Source organism: Manis javanica, chromosome 16 (assembly GCF_040802235.1).
Source record: "Manis javanica isolate MJ-LG chromosome 16, MJ_LKY, whole genome shotgun sequence".
NCBI classification, from domain to species: domain Eukaryota; kingdom Metazoa; phylum Chordata; class Mammalia; order Pholidota; family Manidae; genus Manis; species Manis javanica.
The window spans coordinates 62,488,249-62,505,269 of record NC_133171.1 but is presented as its reverse complement, the minus strand read 5'-3'; positions in this window follow the sequence as shown (position 1 = coordinate 62,505,269).

Here is a 17,021-nt window from a genome sequence, read left to right as displayed (position 1 = left end):
AACAGAGCCAAGTTTGCTACAGTTATGTGGGGAACTTAAGCAGTCCCAAAATTTCTCTGTGCTTCAACAGAGAAGTGAGTCTTTTAGTTTCTAGGGACTTTTTTAAAGTGGTCATGGGGAGGAGTTTATAAACTTTAATACTTTTAAAGGGCCATACCCATAATATAATTAATTTTGTCTGGCAGTAAGGTGACTGTTCCTCAAGAGCAGTTTCAGGTGTTAAAAATGTCTATAGTAAGTACTGCCATACTATACCAGTATATGTATATATCTTCAGGGAATTGTAATTATTTAAAAAGTTATGCATGCAAAGCTTTCTTACCATAATACTGAAAGAGAATATGTATAAGTCTTAGGAAAATTTATAAGTAATGCTCCAAGTCATTAGATATATGTGTATGTATATATTGGAGTCATGGATCCAAGAACAAACAAGAACAAAAGGATCATCAACAAAGACTGGTGGATGTATTGTCTCAGATTTTCTAGGTCTGAGATTTGATATTACTCTACTAATAAGACAATTTCCCTCTTGTTACTGTTTCATGGAATCTGACATAAAACAAGTTTCATGGATCAGAAACAAAGGACTTTATAGGATTCAGATAAGGCCCTGTGGCTTTCACGCTTTGCCATCAGAATTTCATTGCCTTTTTCCAATGCATAATGTCCCTGTACACATGCCCCATGGACCATTAATAGCCATACTATTTTGAAGTCTTCCACGATAAAACCTTACTAGGAGACAGTGCTCCCTGGCACTTTTGTGCTTCTACCTGTCTTGTTGCATGTGTCAAGGATATAAAGCCCTGATCATTTTTTTACTAGTCCATTTCTCATACATAGCAAGCTGGACATTTATTACTCATAGAAAGCACAAAGCATGAGCATCATCACATGAGCATCAGTTACCCTTGCCCCCAAGTCCCAAGGAGGTGACATGATGGACCCAGATGGATGTACACACAATGTGCCTGTGTTACAAGCAGGGAAGCCTGATTTAGGAAATCTGCACCTCTTACAACAAGCAGATAAATAAGCTGCTAGTTGTCCATGGGGATATGTCATTTCAGCTTTCAAGATAACCAGTTGCATAAACAATCCTAAGGAATGGATGGGTTAAAAAATGATTAGGCTCTTGTATCCTGACTTTAGTATTTTTCAACCATCATGTTTATAATTTTGTTTTTTATTAAAGCATCATTGATATACAATCTTCTGAAGTTTTAACATGAACAACACTGAGGTTTCAACATTCACCCATATTATCAAGTCCTCACCCACACCCCATTGCAGTACTATCAGCATAACAAGATGTTATAGAGTCATTACCCGTCTTCATGCTGTACTGCCTTCCCCATGACCTACATATACTGTGATTAGGAATTATAGTGCCTCTTGATCCCCTTCTTCCTCCTTCTGCACTCACCCTTCCCAACCCCTTCCCTTTGGTGAATGCTAGTCCCTTCATGAAGTCAGTGAGTCTGCTGCTATTTTCTTCCTTCAATTTTGCTTTGTTGTTATACTCCACAAATGAGTGAAATCATTTGGTACTTGTATTTCTCTGCTTGGCTTTTTTTTTTTTTGAGAGGGCATCTCTCATATTTATTGATCAAATGGTTATTAACAACAATAAAATTCTGTATAGGGGACTCAATGCACAATCATTAATCAAACCCAAGCCTAATTCTCAACAGTCTCCAATCTTCTGAAGCAGAACGAACAAGTTCTTACATGGTGAACAAGTTCTTACATAGTGAATAAGTTCTTACATGGTGAACAGTGCAAGGGCAGTCATATCACAGAAACTTTCGGTTTTGATCACACATCATGAACTTTAAACAATCAGGTCAGATATGATTATTCATTTGATTTTTATACTTGATTCATATGTGAATCCCACATTTCTCCATTATTATTATTATTATTATTATTATTATTATTATTATTATTATTATTATTTAATAAAATGGTGAAGTGGTAGGTAGATGCAAGATAAAGGTAGAAAACATAGTTTAGTGCCGTAAGAGAGTAAATGTAGATGATCAGGTCTGTGCCTATAGACTAAGTATTAATCCAAGCTAGACAAGGGCAACAAAACATCCATGGATGCAGATTTATCTCAAAACACGGGGGGTGAGGTTCTAAGCCTCACCTCTGTTGATCCCCAATTTCTCACCTGATGGCCCCCTGCAACTGTGCCTGTCTTAGGTTGTTCCTCCCTTGAGGAATTTTACCCGTCTCTGGCTAACCAGTCATCTTCCGGGGCTATACAGGGAAATGTAAAGTTGGTAAGTGAGAGACAAGAAATATTCTTTGAAAAGGTTGGCTTTTTATTTCTTTGCAGATTTATGCCCTGTGGCTTCTATGCCCAGCATTTGTCTTCAGGTATCTTTACCACTTGGAAGAATTATGATACTCAGTAATTTCAATATGAGGCACGAATTCTACTTAAGAGTTGTAATTAGGAAGGAAGAAGAAAAGCTATAGAAGTAGCAGATGGAAGAAAACATGGGAAGATTGCGGGAGTCCAGCTCCAGCCTAAGGGTGGGATGCCCGAAGGTGCAGGACGCAGTCCGCGTATGGAGAGACAGGACACGGAGTCAGATGGAGGTGGTCTCTCGACAAAGTGTTGATGACAGCTTTATTTATACTATTTTGCACAAGGATATGATTATTTTTTTATTCTGATGATTAATTAGTATAGGCAGTTGGTTAATAAGTATAGGCATAAGTATAGATTACTTTCTAATCTATTCGTGGTTGGTCAAGCATTAGACAGGTGATTGTTTTTCTGTTCTTTGACTGAAACTTTTCTTATAACATGTACTCTATTGTGTTGTACGTTTCTATGCAACGCAGTTTCTAAGAAGTGCATGTGACCGTAGAAGCATGCAATATGTAGCAGCGACTATGGAGTCTATCAGCTCAGGGTGAAATACAGGTCACCTAGTGCCACAGTTAGCTAGGATTCTTTCCCACAAAAATATTTTTAGAGGCTTTAATAAATTTATAATCAATCTAAAATCATAAACTCATATCTTCACCTTATACCCCTTTATAGGGCACAGTAGGCAGCAAACTAAATTTCTCCTTCTTATCTACATTTCTCTTTCTTCTGTGTAGATACCAAAATCTCCCTGACATATGCTATACAGGTCTCTATGACTCCACTACTGCAGAGACTAAACAAGTTCTTACATGGTGAACAATGCAAGGGCATTCATATCATAGAAACTGCTGTTTTAACTGCAAACTCTAAACTATAAACAATCACGTCAAATATAATGTATGATTATTCATTTGATTTTTATACTTTATATGTGAATCTAATAAAATGTTAATGTAGTAGGTAAATGCAAGATATAGATAGAAAGCATGATTTATAACTGTAAAAAGGCAGGTATAGATGATCAGGTTTGTGCCTACAGACCAGGTCTTAATCCAACCTGAACAAGGGCAACAAAACATCCACAGGTGTGGAAGATTTCTCTCAAAACTGGGGGGGCCGGGGGGGTGAGGTTCTAAGCCTCACCTCTGTTGGCCCCCTTTTTCTCACCTGATGGCCCCCCTGTGACTGTGCCTGTCTTAGGTTGTTCCTCCCTTGAGGAATCTTACCCGTCTCTGGCTAACCAGCCATCTTCCGGGGCCATACCGGGAGATGTAAAGCTGGTAAGTGAGAGAGAAGTAATATTCTTTGAAAAGGTTAGTTTTTCACTTCTTTGCAGATTTATGCTCCGTAGCTTCTATGCCCAGCACTTGTTTTTGAGGTATCTTTACTTCCTGGAATATGATGCTTGGTAATTTCACATATGAGGCACAAATTCTAGTAAAGGGTTGTGATTAGGAAAGAAGAAAAACAAACTATAGAAGTAGTAGAGGGAAGAAAACATGAGATGATTAATTAAGTGTCAACAGGGGTTATTCTATTCAATATTCTCTCATAACTTGATTTCTAGAAAACTTTCCATCACTAGTTTCACTAGCATAAACAAGGGGGGCATTCTCAGTGGAAATGGGGTGGTCAATGTTTGACTAAGAGCAGGTTTTGGTACTTTATGCTAAGATGACCATTTGGCCCCTGCATGTTCTATTCCTCAGGAGCACTGTCCTGAAAAGCTTTTGGGAAGTTTATGTTCTCATCTTTTCCGTGCTGCTTAGCAAGGGTAGCTTAGTCTTTGGCAACAATGCAAGTAAAAACAAAGCCAATAGTATAATGGAAAATAACAAAATCAAGGTGGGTAATAGAGGGAGCCAGCTGCAAAGACCCCTGATTTGTGGGGGTCTTCCTCCAGCCTGAGCTTTGCTACACAGCTTGAGTAGCATGGCTCCCAGCAGAAGATTGATTATTTCTTTGACATACCTTCTTGTAGAGTAACATAAGCATGTATAGGTTTTAAACTACTAATTAAATTGCATACGCACATTAACATAATAGGAATACAGCCACATAACAAAAGCAGACCTACAATTACCAGCCATATCCAGTGAAACCAAGAAAACCAGTTAGGTACCCTAGGCATTTGTGAAAACTTATCAATGATATGATGGATATTGTCTAACTGAATTTGAATAGTTTGAGAAAAATCAGACAAATTAAAACAACACATTCCTGGGAACTGTTCACATCCCATATGTTCTTTTAACAGTAGATAGTCTATAGCCACACAATTTTAGAGCACTGCAACTTGCACTTCTCCTAATTCTTGGTTGAGTTCTGACAGTATAGATCCAGTCAAATTTGTTGTTTTACTGTATGCACAGCACGGCTTAAATATCTCCTTCTTCATTCCAATGGCAAGTCCAGGAACTGGTGGGATGAATGCAGGTACAACTGCAACAGTGCCAGGATCTTTCTTGAATTTTTTTGATGATCATCTTCTGGAATGACTCTTCCAGAGGATGTTGATATTGGAAGTTCTTCTTCATATCATATCTTAATTCATTTTCTGTGTAGCCAAATTAGGCTTTGATCCTCTGTATAAACACAAACAAACCCTTTGCCCACACTTTGATATGACCTTTATACCATTGTGAAGAACCTATTGGAGATCACCACACAGAAACTGCTTTTTATTTTTAAGAGAAAGGAATATTATCAGAAAAATGTACTTCCATAGCTGATCATCTGACACCCTTTGAAAGATCAAAATTAAGGATATGTAAAGCATGCATTAATCATTGATCTGCAGTTAGTTTTATCCTATCAGGGAGTAATCCCCCTTTTCTTTCTCTTTTTTTTTGTTATCATTAATCTACAATTACATGAAGAATATTATGTTTACTAGGCTCTCTCCTATACCAGGTCCCCCCCCCACAAACCCCATTACAGTCACTGTCCATCAGCATAGCAAAATGTTGTAGAATCACTACTTGTCTTCTCTGTGTTGCACAGCCCTCCCCTTTCTTCCCCCCATTATGCATGCCAATAATAATACCACCTTTCTTCTTCTGCCCCTTATCCCTCCCTACCCACCTATCCTCCCCAGTCCCTTTCCCTTTGGTACCTGTTAGTTCATTCTTGGGTTCTGTGATTCCGCTGCTATTTTGTTCCTTCAGTTTTTCCTTTGTTCTTATATGCCACAGATGAGTGAAATCATTTGGTATTTCTCTTTCTCCACTTGGCTTATTTCACTGAGCATAATACCCTCTAGTTCCATCCATATTGTTGCAAATGGTAGGATTTGTTTTCTTTTTTATGGTTGAATAATGTTCCATGTGTAAATGCACCACATCTTCTTTATCCATTCATCTACTGATGGAAACTTAGGCTGCATCCATATCTTGGCTATGGTAAATAATGCTATTATAAACATAAGGGTGTTTATGTCTTTAAATCTGGGATCTTGTTTTCTTCAGGTAAATTCCTATGAGTGGAACTCCTGGGTCAAATGCATTTCTTTTTTCTTCTTCTTTTTTTTTTTTTCCTTTTCACTATTTTATTTTTCTTCAGGTGAGGTAGTTTGACTGACTTGGTCTGTTTAAAAAGAGGGAAATAAATCTGGGTGTTCAGCATAAAAAAAGAGCTAATGACAAGGCAAATTTTAGGGAAAGGGTTTTTTTGTCTTTCTTAGTTATTATTTTTTTTTGAGAGGGCATCTCTCATATTTATTGATCAAATGGTTGTTAACAGCAATAAAATTCAGTATAGGGGGGTCAATGCTCAATGTACAATCATTAATCCATCTCAAGTCTAATTCTCGTCAGTCTCCAATCTTCTGAAGCATAATGAATAAGTTCTTACATGGTGAACGAATTCTTACATAGTGAATAAATTCTTACATGGTGAACAGTACAAAGGCATTCATCACAGAAACTTTCGGTTTTGATCACGCATTATGACCTATAAACAATCAGGTCAAATATGAATATTCGTTTGATTTTTGTACTTGATTTATATGTTGATCCCACATTTCCCCTTTATTATTATTATTATTTTTATTTTTAATAAAATGCTGAAGTGGTAGGTAGATGCAAGATAATGGTAGAAAACATAGTTTAGTGCTGTAAGAGGGCAAATGTAGATGATCAGATAATCAGGTGTGTGCCTATGGACTAAGTATTAATCCAGGCTAGACAAGGGCAGCAAAACATCCACGGATGCAGAATATTTCTCTCAAAGCAGGGGGGGTGAGGTTCTGAGCCTCACCTCTGTTGATCCCCAAATTCTCACCTGATGGCCCCCCTGCGACTGTGCCTGTCTTAGGTTGTTCCTCCCTTGAGGAATCTTACCGTCTCTGGCTAACCAGTCATCTTCCGGGGCCATACAGGGAAATGTAAAGTTGGTAAGTGAGAGAGAAACCATATTGTTTGAAAAGGTTAGCTTTTTACTTCTTTGCAGATTTATGCCCTGTGGCTTCTATGCCCAGCACTTGTCTCAAGGTATCTTTACCACCTGGAGGAATTATGATACTCGGTAAATTCGATATGAGGCACGAATTCTATTTAAGGGTTGTAATTAGGAAGAAAGAAGAAAAGCTACAGATGTAGCATATGGAAGGAAACATGGGAGGATTGATTATTTCTTTGACATATCTTCTTGTAGAGTACCTTAAGTATGTATAGGTTTTAAACTACTAACTAATTTGCACACACATATTAACATAATAGGAATACGGTGACATAAACAAAGCAAATCTATAATTACCATCCATCTCCAGTGAAGCCAAGAAAACCATTTAGGCACCCTAGGCATTTGTGAAAATTTGTCTATGATATGAATTTTTTCTTCTTTTTTTTACAATTTTTTATTAAGGTATTATTGATATACACTCTTATGAATGTTTCACATGAAAAACACTGTAGCTACTACATTCACCCATATTATCAAGTCCCTCCCATACCCCACTGCAGTCACTGTCCATCAGTGTAGTAAGATGCCACAGATTCATAACTTGTCTTCTCTCTGCTACACTGTCTTCTCCATGATCCTCTCCACACCATGTGTACTAATCATAATACCCCCTCAATCCCTTCATTCCTCCCTCCCCACATGCCATCCCCAACCCCTCCCCTTTGGTAACCACCAGTCCCTTCTTGGAGTCTGTGAGTCTGCTGCTGTTTTTTTCCTTCAGTTATGCTTTGTTGTTATACTCCATAAATGAGGGAAATGATTTGGTACTTATCTTTCTCTGCCTGGCTTATTTCACTGAGCATAATACCCTCTAGCTCCATCCATGTTGTTGCAAATGGTAGGATTTGTTTTCTTCTTATGGCTGAATAATACTCCATTGTGTATATGTACCACATCTTCTTTATCCATTCATCTACTGATGGACATTTAGGTTGCTTCCATATCTTGGCTATTGTAAATAGTGCTGTAATAAACACAGGAGTGTGTGTCCATCAGTAGATGAATGGATAAAGAAGATGTGGTACATATACACAATAGAATATTATTCAGCCATAAGAAGAAAACAAATCCTGCCATTTGCAGCAACATGAATGGAGCTGGAGGGTATTGTGCTTGGTGAAATGGTTCAGGCAGAGAGCGACAGGTGCCAAATGATTTCACTCTTATGTGGAGTATAAGAACAAAGAAATACTGAAGGAACAAAACAGCAGCAGAATCACAGAACCGAAGAATGGACTAACAGGTACCAAAGGGAAAGGGACTGTAGAGGATCAGTCGGAAAGGAGGGATAAGGGTGGGGAAAAAAGGGGGCATTACGATTAGCATGTATAATATTGGGGGGAGCATGGGGAGGGCTGTGCAGTGCAGAGAGGACAGGTAGTGATTCTGCAGCATCTTGCTATGCTGATGGACAGTGACTGTAATGGGGTTTGTGGGGGGTACTTGGTGAAGGGGGGAGCCTAGTAAACATAATGTTCTTCATGTAATTGTAGATTAATGATACGAAAAAAACCCCTTAACTCTTCAACCGTCAGGTCAGATGAAATCATATTCAGTTCTTAAATTGCTGTTCCCGCTAGAGCAGGGAAATGTGTAATCAATTGTAGAAATGTTTTCAGTAAAAGCAGTCAAAAAAATAAATAAATAAAAATAAAAAAATAAACATCGGGGTGTATATGTCTTTTTGAATCTGAAAACTTGTATTCTTTGGGTTAATTTCTAGAAGTCAAATTTTATTTCTGTGTTTAGTTTTTTGAAGAACCTCCATATTACTTTCCACAGTGGTCAAACTAGTTTACATTCCCACCAGCAGTGTAGGAGGGTTCCCCTTTCTCCACATCCTTGCCAGCATTTGTTGTTTCTTGTCTTTTGGATGCTGGCCATCCTAACTGGTGTGAGGTGATAGCTCATCGTGGTTTTAATTTACGTTCCCTGATGATTAGTGATGTGGGGCATCTTTTCATGTGCCTGTTGGCCATTCAAATTTCCTCTTTGGAGAAGTGCCTGTTCAGATACTCTGTCCATTTTTTAACTGGATTATTTGTTTTTTGGATGTTGAGGTGTGTGAGTTCTTTATATATTTTGGATGTGAACCCCTTATCAGATGTCATTTAATATATTACATATATATTACAGAATATTCTCCCATACTGTAGGATGCCTTTTTGTTCTACTGATGGTACCCTTTGCTGTTTAGTTTGATGCAGTCCCATTTTTATTTTGTTTCCCTTGCCTGAGGAGATGAGTTCAGGAAAAAGTTGCTCATGTTTATACTCAGATATTTTTGCTATGTATTCTTCTAAGAATTTTATGGTTTCATGACTTACATTCAGGTCTCTGATCCATTTCTAGTTCACTTTTATGTATGGGGCTAGACAATAATCCAGATTGATTCTCTTACATGCAGCTTTCCAGTTTTGCCAACATCATTTGCTGAAGAGGCTGACTTTTCCTCAGTGTATCTCTGTGGCTCCTTTATCATATATTAATTGGCCATAAATGTGTGAGTTTATATCTGGATTCTCTATTCCATTCCATTGATTTATGGGTCTGTCCTTGTACCAGTACCAAATTGTTTTGATTACCTTGGCTTTGTAGTACAGCTTGAAGTTAGGGAGTATAATCCCCCTAGCTTTTTTCTTCCTTCTCAGGATTGCTTTGGCTATTTGGGGTCTTTTATGGTTCCATATAAATTTTAGAACTGTTTGTTCTAGTTCATTGAAGAACGCTGTTGCTATTTTATAGGGATTACATTAAATCTGTACATTACTTTACTCAGGATGGTCATTTTGACAATACTAGTTCTTCCAATCCATGAGTGTGGGATGTATTTCTATTTATTGGTGTCTTCATTAATTTCTCTCATGGGTGTCTTGTAGTTTTCAGAGTAAAGGTCTTTCACCTCCTTGGTTAGGTTTATTTCTAGGTATTTTACTCTTTTTGATGGAACTGTATATGGAGTTGTTTTCCTGATTTCTCTCTCAGCTAGTTCATTGTTCATATACAGGAATGCAACAGATTTCTGTGTATTAATTTTTGTCCTGCAACTTTGCTGAATTCAATTATTACTTTTAGTAGATTTTTGGTGGATTCTTTAGAGTTTTCTATGTATAATATCATGACATCTGCAAACACCGACAGTTTAAATTCTTCCTTACTAATTTGTTTGCCTTCTATTTCTGCGTTGTCTGATTACTGTGGCTAGGACCTCCAGTACTATATTGAATAAAAGTGGTGAGAGCAGACATCCTTGTCTTATCCCTCATCTTGGAGGAAAAGCTTTCAGCTTTTCATTGTTAAGTATGCTCTGGGTTTGTCATATCTGGCCTTTATTATGTTGAGGTACTTGCCCTCTATACCCGTTTTGTTGAGAGTTTTTATAATGAATGGATTTTGAATTTTGTTTTGCTTTCTCAGCATCTATTGAGATCATCATTTTTGTCCTTTTTGTTGATGTGGGTATGTTGTTGATTGATTTTCAAATATTGTACCATCCTTGCATCCCTGGAGTAAATTCCATTTGTCATGATGGGTGATCTTTTTGATGTATTTTTGAATTTAGTTTTCATCAGGGTTATTGACCTGTAATTTTCTTTTTTGTGGTGTTTTTGTCTGGTTTTGGTATTAGTGATGCTGACCTCATAGAAAGAGTCTGGAAATATTCTTGCCTCTTTTACTTTTTTGGAATATATTAAGGAGGAATGGTATTAAGTCTTTTCTAAGTGTTTGATAAAATTCAGCCAAAACACCATCTGGTTCAGGAGTTTTGTTCTTAGGTAGTTTTTTCATTACCAGTTTAATATCGTTGCTGGTAATTGGTCTATTCAGATTTTCTGTTTCTTTCTGGGTCAGACTTGGAAGGTTGTATTTTTCTGGAAAGTTGTCCATTTCTTCTAGTTTGTCCAATTTGTTGGCATATAATTTTTCATAGTATTCTCTAATAATTCTTTGTATTTCTGTGGTGTCTGTACTGATTTTTACTTTCTCATTTCTGATTCTGTTTATATGTGTAGACTCTCTTTTTTTCTTGATATATCTGTCTAGGGGTTTATCTATTTTGTTTATTTTCTCAAAGAACCAGCTTCTGGTTTCATTGAATCTTTCTATTGTTTTATTCTTCCCAATTTATTTTATTTCTGCTCTCATCATTATTATGTCCCTCCTTCTACTGACTTTGGGATGCCTTTGTTCTTCTTTTTCTAGTTTTATTAAATGTGAGTTTAGACTGTTCATTTGGGATTGTTCTTCTGAGATATGCCCATATTGCCATATATTTCCCTCTTACCATGTCATTCACCACATCCCACAGATTTTGTGGTGTTGAGTTATTGTTTTAATTTATCTCTATATATTCCTTGATCTCTGTTTTAATTTGGCCATTGATCCATTGGTTATTTAGGAACATGTTTTTAAGCCTCCATGTGTTTGTGGCCTTTTTGTTTTCTTTGCATAATTTATTTCTATTTTCATTCCTTTGTGGTCTCAGATGCTGGTTGATACAATTTCAATCCTTCTAAATTTACTGGGGCTCTTTTTGTGGCCTAGTATATGATCTATTCTTGAAAATGTTCCATGTGCACTTGAGAAGAATGTGTATCCTGTTGCTCTTGGGTGGAGTGTTCTGTAGATGTTTTAGGTTCATCTGTTCTGTGTTGTTAAGTGCCTCTGTCTCCTTACTTGTTTCTGTCTGGTTGATCTGTCCTTTAGAGTGAGTGGTGTGTTGAAGTCTCCTAAATGAATGTATTGTATCCTATTTCCTCTTTAATTCTGTTAGTATTTGTTTCACATATGTAGGTGCTCCTATGTTGGGTGCATAGATATTTATAATGGTTATACTGTCTTGTTGGACTGACGCCTTTTCATTATGTAATGTCCTTCTTTGTCTTTTGTTACTTTCTTTGTTTTGATGTCCATTTTGTCTGATAAGAGTACTGCAAGTCCTACTTTCTTCTTATTATTTTTATGAAATATCTTTTTCAATCCCTTCACTTTCAGTCTGTGTATGTCTTTGGGTTTGAAGTTAGTCTTTTGTAGGCAGCATGTTGATGGGTCTTGTTTTTTTATCCATTCTGTAACTCTATGTCTTTTGATTGGTCATTCAGTCCATTTACATTTAGGGTGAGTATCGATAGATATGTACTTATTGCCATTGTAGGTGAAAGGAAAGGAGCGACACACAGCAGCAATTTGCCAGAGAATTCCTCTTTATTAGGGAAAGGTGCTGGGTTATATAGGAAGGGGCATGAGCTGATTGAGGTGTCACTTCTACAGGGCTGATGGCTATTGGATAGGTGCTGGGAGTGGGAGGGGGGCGAGAGGTGATTGGGCTTCAGATGGTGCTGGCGGGAACTGAGGACCCCGAAGAGAAGCCAGAAGTTCACCATCTTACTGGTGGGGGCCCTTCATTCCCCCCTTTCTCCTCTATGGGGTTGTGGACAATGTTTTCACTCTGACTGCTTCCTGCTGAACAGGGGCGGAGGAGGGAGTAAGGGCTTGAGGACTGGGAGGAAAGGGTTGATAGGACTCCCCACAGTAAGGACCAGTAGATGTGGACTTCTTCAGGTTGGAAATCAATGAAGGTCCTCTGTAACTATAGGTTGAAGACTTGTTGATTCTAATGGTGGTGCCAGGAGGATACAGGTGCCAGAAGCCAGGCATCTGCGGCCATTGTTTCCAGGAACAATTTCCAGCACAGAGAGGGGTCCACCTCAGTGTGTGGTGAGGAGGTCACGTGAGGGTGAGGGATCTTCTGTGGCCAGAAGCTGATAGTTCCTGAGTAAAAGCTGGTTGAAAGCTTGATTAGAGATTTTTCCGACTTGGGATTTGATGAACTTTATTATACAGGGTAAGAAGAGACAGGTGAGAAGAATGATTATTATGGGGCCTGCAATGGGCCAGACCCAGGTAAGGAGGGGGCTTGTTAGTATTGAAGAGAATGGGTTGGAATTGGAAGCAGAGTGGAGACTGGAGGCAAGGTCGGTGAGTTTGGTAATGTCACTTTCTACAATGCCGGATTCATTGATGTAATAGCAGCATTCTTCCCGGAGGAAGACGCAGGTGCCACCCTTCTCGGCTGTAAGCAGATCTAAGGCCCGCCGGTTTTGAAGGGTGACTTTAACTAGCGAAGTGACCTGTCTTTGGAGAGAGGCTAGGGGATCGGCAGTGGATGTCAGGGCCCCCTCAGGTTTGGCGTTGAGATCTGTAACTGCCCATAGAGAGTGACTCAAGGTTCCTCCAGAAAACCCTGCTCCAATGGCTGAGGTGGTCAAAGAGATACTGACCATGATGGGAAGGAAAGCAGTTCTTTTTGTGCGCGAGGGCAAGGGAGGTTGGAGCTCAAGAAATTCTGCCATGCTGTAAAGTGTAAGCTGTGGGATTAGGGTGACGAGAATGCAGGGTGTATCAGAGTTGGGAGGCAGTGAGTTGAAAAGACTGCATTACACCAAAAGAAGTGTCCCAGTTGTGTAAAGTCGTAGAGCTAGAGGTAGGGGTGTAGATAAAGAGGCAGTGAAGTGCGCTGGAGGGGGGTGGAGTTGGGCCTACACAGTGGTGGATGGTGAGATTATCTTCGTATTCTGGTTCCCATAGGGGTATGTCTGCAAGGGGGCGGAAGGGTTGTCCTTCTGCATGGAAGGAGTAGTTGGAAATATTAAGGGGCACGGCAGCCAGCAGTGGGCGCTGTAGTGATGCGCACAAGAAACAATTGGCGGGGTTAAGGGTGTGGTTGAGAAAGATGATGGTGTCCTGAATGAGCTGTAACGAAGAGTAGGAGAAATTGGAAGAGGGGCGGGGAAAAGAAGATGAAGAGGCGCCATCAAGAGTTTGAATAATGACTTTTTCGGAATGTCTGATATCTGATGCAACTTGAGAGATCTGGGAATGAGAGGGAACATACTTTTGAGAGATATGAAGGGTATTGTGGGGGGTCAAGGACCCCCCATAGTAAACTGAGGCTGTGACTCCTGCAGCCCATCGAGAGTCCCAGGGATCTGGGATTGATAAGGAGAATGAGCCGTTGGGATATTTCATAAAATGGTTGGAGGAGTAATACTGTGGGTACCGGGAGGTACCCATGTAGTGAATGGCACAAGACCAGTAGGGACATCTCCTGTAGGTGTCTGGCCATCACCTGCAATAGGCTTGTTTTTGGTCATAGAGGAAGCAAAGGTAGGGAGAATAAGGGTACCGGCTAGTGAACACTTTGGTGGAGGGAGCAAAGTGGAGGTATAAAGGCTCAGAGCAGCTTTTCAGAGGGCAGTCTGGTGTGGCAATGAGGGCAGTAACTTTTGTTTGATGCTGTGTGTAAGTCTGTCTGACTTTGAATCGCCATACAAAGGAGGCTGGGGTGGTGGGGAAGACAATAGAAATGAGGAAAAAAAGCGAGAGAGCAGTAAAGGAGGAAAAAGTCATGATTTGGGTATGGATGGCAAAGGGGGTGAATGGGATTTTGGAGGAAAGAGGACAGTAAGGTCAGGAGTCTGGAGGGAGGGAGAGTCTGTAAACTTTTGTAGGTTAAGAGATCTTTTAGGTGATGTGGGGACAGAATGGTAAGGGGCGCCCTGGATGTCAGTTTATGAGCTTCTTTCTGCAAGAGCTGTCCAGCGGCTAATGCCCATAGGCAGGGGGCTCATCCCTGAACTGTGGGGTCTAATTGCTTGGAGAGATAAGCTACTGGGGCAAAGGATGGGCCATAATATTGGCCTAGGACTCCTAGAGTTTGACTGGACCTCTCATGAATGTATAATGAGAAGGGCTTCGACAAATCAGGAAGATGGAGAGCTGGCGCTTCCACAAGGGCTTGATAGAGCTTAATGAAGGAGTGTCAGAGTGAGGAGGATAATGGTTCTTCAGGGGGGCCCTTGCTGAGGTCGTATAGGGGTCTTGCCAACAGGGAGAAGTTAGGGATCCACGCTCTAAAATACCCAGCCAGGCCTAGAAAGGAAAGGATTTCTGCCTTGGTTTTGGGAATGGGCAGGTCAGAGAGGAGTCATTTTCTGTCTAAGGTAATGGACTTTCTTTGTTGAGACAGAAGGAATCCAAGGTAAGTGACAGAAGGGGAAGAGATTTGAGCTTTGATGGGGGATACCTGGTAACCTCTGGAAGATAGAAGGTTAAGTAGAGAGGCAGTGTCAAGTTGATACTGTTCCCACGAGGGACTGCAGAATAGAAGATCATCTATATATTGTAATAAGGTGGACTCGGAGTGATCATGATGAAACTGTTTGAGGTCCTGAGCTGGGACTTGTCAAAAAATATGGGGACTATCTCGGAAGCCTTGTGGCAAAACTGTCCAAGTGAGTTGTTCAGAATGTCTTGTGTATGGGTCTGTCCAGGTGAAGGCGAAAAAATCTTGGGAGGAGGGGTCCAGAGGGATAAGAAAAAAATGCGTCCTTGAGATCTAGGACTGAGAAGTGGGAGGCAGAGGCAGGGATCTGCAATTAAAGGGTGTATGGATTTGAAACTAAGGGATGGATAGGGACAACGGCCATGTTGATGAGGCGAAGGTTTTGGACAAGGCGGAAAGATCTGTTGGTTTTTTTTTAACAGCTAATATGGGGGTATTAAATGGAGAGTGAGTGGGTCTGAGGTAATTTTTGTTTAAGAGATCTTGAATGAAGGGTTGGAGGCCTATGAGGGCTGGAGTGGTTAGGGGGTATTGGTCCTGACAGATATACTGAGAGGGGTCACGTAATTTGATTGAGGCAGGAGGACATAGAGCCACGGAGGGGCTTGAGATGTCCCAAACTTTGGGATTTACAGGGTATATGAGGGCAGAACCGGAGCTTTCATTGGGTAGAGGGGGGTCATTGGCTATGAGGGCCATCAGAAAGGGAGTACTGGGGGCTGTGGGAGTGGATATAGTTATGGAAACGTGGAGGAGAGAAAGGATGTCCTGTCCTAGTAAAGGGATGGGACACTGGGGCATAACCAGGAAGGAGTGGGAGAAAGGTATGGGATTGTCTTAGATTGTGCATAAAAGGGTGGGGGGGTTTAATGGGAAAATCTGTTTACCTCCTACCCCGACTATAGAAGTAATGGCTGGCGTGGTAGGGCCCCGGTATTCTCGCAAGACTGATGAGGTAGCTCCTGTATCTAGGAGGAAGGAGATGGGGTGACCGTCTACTATTAAAGTAACCCTGGGCTCTTGTTTGGTGATGGAAACGGTCGGGCGAGAAGACCCTGGGCCCCGTCAATCTTCTTCTTCCAGCCCCACTACGGTGGGCCTAGGATAGGGGTTGTTCGTCCAACCTCCCCTTTGGGTGGCTGGGCAATCAGACCCCCAGGGGCCCTTTTTGTGGCATCTGGGGCATGGGGTGGTAGGAGATCTGGGGGAGGGGCATGCCCTTGACGAATGTCATTCTTGTCTGCACTTGAAACAAGCTCCTGGGGGGCGCTTGTTTATAGAAGGGCACCCAGGTTGTGGTTTTATCAGCTGGGCCAACATTTGGAAATTGGCCTGATCAGCCTTTTGTTTACAGCATTCTTTCTCCTCCTCCCGGTTATGGAAGACTTTAAAGGCCACTGTTAGGATCTCAGTCTGTGGGGTAGTGGGGCCCTGTTCTAACTTTTTGAGTTTAGCTTTAATGTCGGGGTAGCTTTGAGCTAGGAAGTATGTCATAAGGACAAGTCTTCCGTCAGGCGTTTCTGGGTCAAGGCTGGTATACTGTAATAGGGCTTGAGTTAGTCTGTCTAAGCTACGTTGTAGAGGGGGGCGATAATTTTGGGAGGCCCTCGGGACCGAGTCTGTGGGGGACTGAGGGGTTCTGGCTCAGTCTGTTGGGGAGTGACGCGGTCCAGCCGTGCCTAGTTGAGCAGGTCTTGAAGTGCAGAAGGGGGGTGAAGAAAATAAAGAAAGATAGAAAGAACTGGGAGGCCTGACGCTACCATGCGTTGCTAGTCAGCAGCCCAGCTGCTTGCCTCTGCTGCTCCAGTTGGGCTTGAACTCGTGACTCTGAGGTTAAGAGTCTCATGCTCTACCATCTGAGCTACAGCAGTGTTCCAGTTAGTTGCTTATGGAATGCGTAAACAGAATGTTTTTTGTTCTCCATTCCTGCCACATCAGCAAGTGGAAGAAGGGCATAGCTAGAAGCAGGAGCGGTGTTTCTACACATCTTCAAGGTCTCCCTATTTTCAGAGTGAGGAGTCTTGGCTCGTCTTCGAGGACAAA